The following is a 6,517-nucleotide window of genomic DNA, read 5'->3' as shown; positions in this document are numbered from 1 at the left end:
GAGTTGTAAATTTTTTTGCATAAAATCTTGGACAATCACTTGATTGTCTTCATACTTTAATTTTTTGGACTATAAAAGCAGATGGATTGAACACTACTTAAGGTCTCAATTAGCAATATTCTGAGTGTTATTTGGGAAAGATAAAATCGGAGAAAGGAAAATAAATAAAGTATTAAAATTTAACTTCATCAAAATAAATTACACTTTTGAGAGCTGTGAGATCAAAACTAGACTATATTAACCCAATGATACATCCACACTGGGCCGTCATCCATCCCTTTTCCTTTATATAGGGATTTACATGATGATGAGGATGATGATGACAGGGACCAACCCCCGGGCATCACACATGCTAGGCAAGTTCTCCACTGCTGGACTATGAAAACCCTGAGCCTCTTAAAAGTTTACTTTAAATAAGAGGGAAGCTCTCTAGGGTGTTAAAATGCTGCATTTTTATTAATGCAGAATACAACTTAACATAAATGAGGTAAAGATGGAAGTTCTAGTGCTTATAGGCAAAGCAGTATATATATATTTTAAAACAGTCTTTGAATGAAAGAAGAACATATAACTAATTTGGGCTGTTGATTTAAAATATCACTATTTAAAAAGGGAAAATATTTTTTCTTGAAAGCTCATGTCAAAATCCTGTTGACAGTAAGCTAACATATTTAAATCACTTACCATTTGAGACTGCTTATTTGAAGCAATAGTTGTGTGGTTTATGAAAATAAATGTTTAACTCTGTTTCCAACATCTACTTGTTTTGGCAACTAAGATAATTCCCTAATACTAAGATTTAATTAATGGGTACATTTTATCCCATGATTCTTGCTATCCTTTAGAAATCAGGAGAGAGCCCAAAGGGGAGAGGGGTTGACTTTCATGGATTAATAAATGAAACATTGCTTGAGAAAAACTTGTTTTGTACCCAAAAAGGAACTACTCACCAAGAGCAGCAGCCATAGGGGGTTCACGAGATTGCTGGCCATCACCAGAAGGAAGGTCCAAGTGTGTGAAGTCTCTGCTTTTGTCATTATTATATTTCGTATTAAGGCTGTGAGCCTGGAGACGTCAGCACGCAGAGTGCAGCAGGAATTACAGATATTCCGGCAATCCAGAGCCAGTCTGGCATAATGTGCATTCCCTCGGTCCAGGTCCTGAAGTAGCCCTTGAAGTTGATTATTCTTTGTAAATCTTCAAGACCGTGCCAAGATTAGAACATACCTGATGAAGAACTTCCAGAGTAACGGTAAAAGAGGTTTCCAGTAATTATTCCGAATACAGGTAGGACTGTGGCTTCATTTGAAGGAGGTCCATGAAGGGCCGCATTTCCTGACTGGACAGCACTGACAGCCTGCAGTGCAGCTTGGGCGCTAGCTTGATTAAACGGATTGTGAGTCTTAAATTCTCTGTGATTGGAATACTGAATATAAACAGGCTGGCTTCGAAGATGGGGAGTAATGGGAATGTAATAATTTGCCATAGTAACGGCAGCTTCCTCAGAAGCCATTTCTAAGAAAGCCTGGCTCTTTCCTTTCAACAGCAAGAGATTACTTTGCCAAATGAAAGACCTAATGATAGGACCTCTGCTTCGGTAACATCATGTGGAATTTTCGAAGATGGAGAACACGGGAAGGTGAACAGGGAGGTCTATCTCCTTTAAATTTCTTGTCATTCCCATTAGCTGTAGAAGCACGAGCATTGTTCATGGTAGAAGGGCCATTAGTGACACCACAAGAAAGAATCTCATCAAATCCCCACCACTTAATACCCATTTTATCATTTATATTAGGATGACTAGGGTACTCAAATTGAAATCTGTTTGATTATTATTTAGCCATTAAACATGTATCAACTTCTCTGATTCTTGGGTATAAGCTTCTTGAGAATTGAAAGGAAATTAAAAAAAATAGATTACTTACCCCTTCATCACTTGGTGTAGTAGTACTTGCATATAATAGGGGTTTATTAAATTTGCTCAAATTAAATAGAATCTAAGTTGGTACAGATATGCCTTCATTGAGTAGGGATATCTAGTTCCAGAAAAGTAGAAGTTGTTTTTAAAGGTAAGAAACACCAATTATTTTTAATGTTCCTTAGAATATTTGGGAAGAGATGGGAACCTAATAATTATAAATATAGACAGTTTTGGTTGGCAGATGTTTATTACCAGTTTAATAGAATGATAAATGTTTCCCAAAGTCTGTATTAATATGAAACAAAATAAAACACAAAATATTAATAGAAAAATTCGAATATAGTACAAGATAAAAATGCAATTAAATGTAAAATTTTGGGCTGCAATAGATCAATGTTATTAAATATTTCCTTTGTAGAATTTAAAACGTGGGGGCCGGGGATATGGCTCAGTTGTTCTGCTGCCTGCCTCACAAGTGCAAGGTCCTGAGTTCAATCCCTAGTACCACAAAAAAAAAAAAAAAAAAAAGGAATTTAAAACTTATGTGTCAATTATAAAAAATATGGTATCACTGTCTTACCATTTTATCTAACCTCTAATATATTTATAGTTTAGTTAAAAATTGTTCACATTGTCATATTACAAAAAACATTTTGCTCCAATGAACTGACTTCTTCCTTCATAACTTGCATGATTAAGAATTAATCTACTAAACATTGAATGGGAACAGTCAATAAAGTAGAAATTTTTGGTCCATTAGGTACAAAGTTAACTTGCAAGACTCTGGGGAAACTATATTTCTATAATGTTTTCAGTGGATTATTTGATAAGAAAAGTTCTCAGTAAGGTTGTACTGTGTAAGTGCTAATAAGCTTTGGAAGCTGTACAGCGCTGACTGTCAAAGCTATGTGTATTAATGAGGCTTTGTTCTCCCAAGAGGAAAACAGGGTGTTACAGGTTAAACAATGATGAGCAAAACACAGGCAATGCCAGTTTGATAGAAACTCTTCAATTTAGAGAAGTGACCTTTAAAAGGGAATGCATAAGGAGCCTCAATGTAGTCAGTTGATATATTTTGGGCTTGTAGTTGAGATAGCAATAAAGGATGTTTATTGACTGACTTGATTTTTAAAAACTGTGCCCCTTGAGTAATCACTTCAGTGCAGAATTAAAGTAAAAAGGACAGCAATGACAATAAAATATGAATAATTAAAATAATCATAGAATGAAATACTGGTTTGAAAAAGTCATGCTTTTAGTGCCATACTATTGTGGAAAGTGAGGTCTTTGTATTTCACTTCCAAATCACACAGAGCAAGTAGAAAACACCGATGTTTATGATTGTTGGTGTGGAAGAGAGAATTCCTTAGGACTGGTAAACTAACATATTTCAATCTTAAGTAACCCTTTGTTCCTCATTGACCCAAGGCTCTTGTTATTCAGAATCATACCAAGAGTATTCAAATCACACATTTTCTTCTATAATATAACAAAGCCATCCCTTCTATCATTCAGGCAGAGCAGTTAGTACCTAAAAGAAAAGAAAAAGGATGTGTTACCTGGGAGACCCTGCCAGACAGAAAGGTGAGCAGCCTGCTCCTTCTGGTCCATGAATGTGTGGGAAAGAGGTAGTCAGACATAGGTTTCAGACCTCTCTTCTCTAGGATGATAAAGTTGTGTCTTTACCCAGTTGTGTCTGGAAGGGGTCTTGTTGGGAAAATGACCAAAGCAGTTTGCTGCCCTCTCAATGTGAGTCAGCTCTAGTTTACATAAGGAATCTACACAGCAAGCAAGATCTGATTGGAAGGTGAGTCAGTGAACTCACGTGGGAGGGGTGAGGTCGCAGTAGGCCACAGATGGGCGAAGGTAACACTTTGTAGCTTCAGATGACACAACTGTGATTCTCAAACTATTTGCCCTCCTTTAGGATTATATCAGCTGTCTCAAGAGACCAGCACCAGGATGACTGGCTGCGCAGAAGGGTAATCTTGGAATTCTAAAGATTAGAATTTAGATAGATCGCGGAGGTTTGGCAAGGAGGCAAAATTTGAGTTGATTGAATATGTTAAATGAACTTTATAAAAAAGTTACATTTTTGTTTTGCACATTTCAGGTGTAGTGTAAATGAGAAAATTGCTAGGGAATTTATTTTCCTCCCTGTTCCCTCTTCTAGGAACACTCTTGTCTGAGCTAGCATTGTTTTTCACTAAGCAAATTGTTATAAGGAGAAATTCCACGTGTTTCACTGACTGTATCTGATTACTTACAGTCTCCTGTGATCAAAGATTCCATTCACTTCTGTAAGTATTGAGGAGTTGTCTGACCTCCCAGACAAGGGCAACTGTTTTACTAGGGCACCATTCTTGCCCCTTACAACAGTTCTTACCTCTTATACAGCTACTGATTACTCACTTCCCTGCTACTGAATATTCTGTCATGAAGTGCCCATGATGTTATCTCCTCCAATTGAAAACAACAATTTCTTTTTAACACAGTTCTTTCCTTTGGTCCTCTATCTCTGCTGTCTTTTTTTTTTTTTTTTTTTTTTTTTTTTTTAAGGGTCTCACTATGTAGTTGAGACCTAGAACTCACTATGTACTCCAGGCTGGTCTTGAACTCACAGTGATCCTCCTGCCTCAGCCTTCTGAGTGCTGGGAATATAGGCGTATGCCACCACGCCCAGCTATGAGAAGCTTTTTAAAACTGCATCTTTCCTGGTTCTACTGTAAGACACGGATTCAGGAGCAATAGGTTTAGGCAACACGCTGACAGTCTAAGCTTTGTATGTGCCTCTTTGGTGACCCTCATGCAGATGGTTCATTTTTCCTCTTCTGTGGAAAGCTGCCCCAGCAATTGTCCTGGTCACAGCAAGTCACATAGAAAAAAACTGAAAGGAATACCAAGAAAATTTCATCTTCTGTTAGAAATGAAAGACTTTAGTGGGCCAGATAATGTTATTCTTGTTTTTGTTGAAGAATTTTTTTCATAAGAGAAAATCAAATAGCTGGAGACATGGCCATGTTAGAAATCTGGACTTCACTTCCACTGTCATCGTTTATGAAATCCAAGTGGTGGAGTCCTACGAAATGACTAACTTTATTTTGCAATAAAAATACTCAAAGAATGTATTTAATTGCAAATTAGTGCCGGGTCAAAGTGAGTTTTGAGATGGAGAGGGAGATTTCCTGAGGGACTTAAACTGGACATGCTGTGCCTTAAGAGAAAATGAAGCTACACGGTAAAGGATGATTGTGAAATAAAACATTAGGCTTTTCTTTTGCTTGAACCATTTATAGCAAACATAGTATATTTGTAAGTAAAGTATCAAAACAAATAGATAATTAAGAAGTAGGCACAGGCTTTTTCATGTGTCTGCAGCCATTTAAAGAAGTTCATTGGATTTAGTGCATAACCAATGTAAGTTTTATTATATAAATAAAATATTTTGATATGAATATTTTAAAATAATGATGAAGTATTTATAACTGTTTTACTGAAAACTGTATTATTTACTTGATGTTATACTGCTTTTGGGGCATTTTATCTTTTTTTCTGTTTTTTGACTCTAATTAATATATGTTTTCAGTGAGTCAACTTAACTCACCTTTGATCCCAAGGGAAAGATAAATAATGATTGTAAAATTTCTTCCTGAGTTGAGTTCAGGAATCCGATTTTTAAGACTAAAAGTCAAAGTAACACTATATAAACAATCTTGGGCCGGGGATTTAGCTCAGCAGTTCTGCCGCCTGCCTTGCAAGCGCAAGGACCTGAGTTTGATCCCTGGTACCAAAAAAACAACAAAAAAAAATCTTATTAGCCTTTGAAAACAAACTTTTTATTTTGTAATAATTTTAGTTTCACACAAAAGTTATAAGCATAGTATAGAATTTTTTCTTTTTCTGGACAAATAATTAGATAGAAGATACATTTGAGGGCTGGGGATTTAGCTCAGTGGTTCCACCGCCTGCCTCCCAAGCAAGCACAAGGACCCAAGTTCGATCCCTGGTACAAAAAAAAAAAAAAAAAAAAAAAAAGAAAAGATACATTTGATGTTTTGTTATATGTATAAATTGTCAAATTATTAATTTTACATTTCTTACCCAGTTTCACCTCAAGTTAGCAACTTATATTACAATAGTACATATTCTATAACTAAGTATTGGTGCATTATTATTAAGTGCTCCAGACTTTATTTAGATATCCCACAAATGTCTTGTTTTTCCACTAGAGTCTTTTTCTCTCTCAGAATTCCAATCCAGAATCCACACAGCACTTAGTTCATTGCCTTTGTCCACACATAACGGGGTTGCACAGGCTGTATGGTGTGCGACTTTGGCGGTGCTGTTATACCATTGTGCCAGGCACCGTTCATAGAGCTTATGTCTATTAACCTGTGCAATCATCGCAACCATCCTAGGGGTAGGTGGTGAAGTGTCTCCTGTTTTAGACTCCAGCACTGAGGAAAAAGAGAAGTAACCTCACAAAATTAAATCACATGGCTATTGAGTGGAAAAACCGAGATTCTAGTTACAGAGCCTGTGCTCTTAGAAACATTTCAAATCTGGAGGCTTCCTACCTCCTACATCATTCAACCA

At 36.5% G+C, this 6,517-nt stretch overlaps 1 pseudogene; it reads right to left on the bottom strand.

The window, feature by feature from the left end:
- LOC104870992 overlaps positions 1–2,076 on the bottom strand; it is a 9,130-nt pseudogene extending 7,054 nt beyond the window's left edge.
- Positions 2,077–6,517: the final 4,441 nt, after the last annotated feature.

This window comes from Fukomys damarensis, unplaced genomic scaffold, assembly GCF_012274545.1.
Source record: "Fukomys damarensis isolate Sample0158 unplaced genomic scaffold, DMR_v1.0_HiC HiC_scaffold_26, whole genome shotgun sequence".
Lineage (NCBI taxonomy): Eukaryota > Metazoa > Chordata > Mammalia > Rodentia > Bathyergidae > Fukomys > Fukomys damarensis.
The sequence above is the reverse complement of the archived record's forward strand: the minus strand, read 5'-3'. Positions and strand labels throughout refer to the sequence as shown.